The sequence below is a fragment of the Bactrocera dorsalis genome, chromosome 5 (genome assembly GCF_023373825.1).
Source record: "Bactrocera dorsalis isolate Fly_Bdor chromosome 5, ASM2337382v1, whole genome shotgun sequence".
Lineage (NCBI taxonomy): Eukaryota > Metazoa > Arthropoda > Insecta > Diptera > Tephritidae > Bactrocera > Bactrocera dorsalis.
Window position 1 is genome coordinate 27,119,684 of NC_064307.1, and position 594 is coordinate 27,120,277.

Sequence of the window (594 nt, forward strand, 5' to 3'; positions counted from 1 at the left end):
CCTGTACTTGCATCACCCGTTATAGCTGAAGATAGTCTACAAAATTGGTGTTGCTTTTTTGTTGACCGCAGGTGTACATATGTATACATTAATTGTTATGATGTTCAAATTTTAAGAATAGAATTTTTGGTTTTTTTTGGATTGGTTCGTACACCCAACAAAATGCTATATGTAAATTATAAAGCCTCTAGAACCTACTTCTCGAAAACATAATGATTAAAAAGTTTTCTTTTTCTTTACATAAATATAAAAAACATATTAGATTGCGATCCTGCCAGGAGTCGAACCTGGAATCTTCTGATCCGTAGTCAGACGCGTTATCCATTGCGCCACAGGACCCCTCATATCACCAAAAACTCTACAATCGAACACACACTAACAACTCAAAGCTATTTAAAGAAATACGACAAAGTAAATTTATAAAATTTATTTATTTTTTGAATAAACACTATTTTCTCTCAAACATTTATTATTATTATATTTTATTAAAATCACCATTCATCACCGCCCACCAGAGACCGTGATGAATGATTAGACGTTTAACAAACAGTAAGTGCCAATTGTCAGTAATCATAAAATGTAATTGACGCCGCT

General features: G+C 32.5%; 1 non-coding gene across 1 annotated transcript; it reads right to left on the bottom strand.

The window, feature by feature from the left end:
• Nucleotides 1-266: 266 nt before the first annotated feature.
• On the bottom strand, nt 267-339 carry Trnar-acg (transfer RNA arginine (anticodon ACG)). Its single transcript has one exon. It is a non-coding gene; the product is annotated as a tRNA-Arg (tRNA).
• Nucleotides 340-594: the final 255 nt, after the last annotated feature.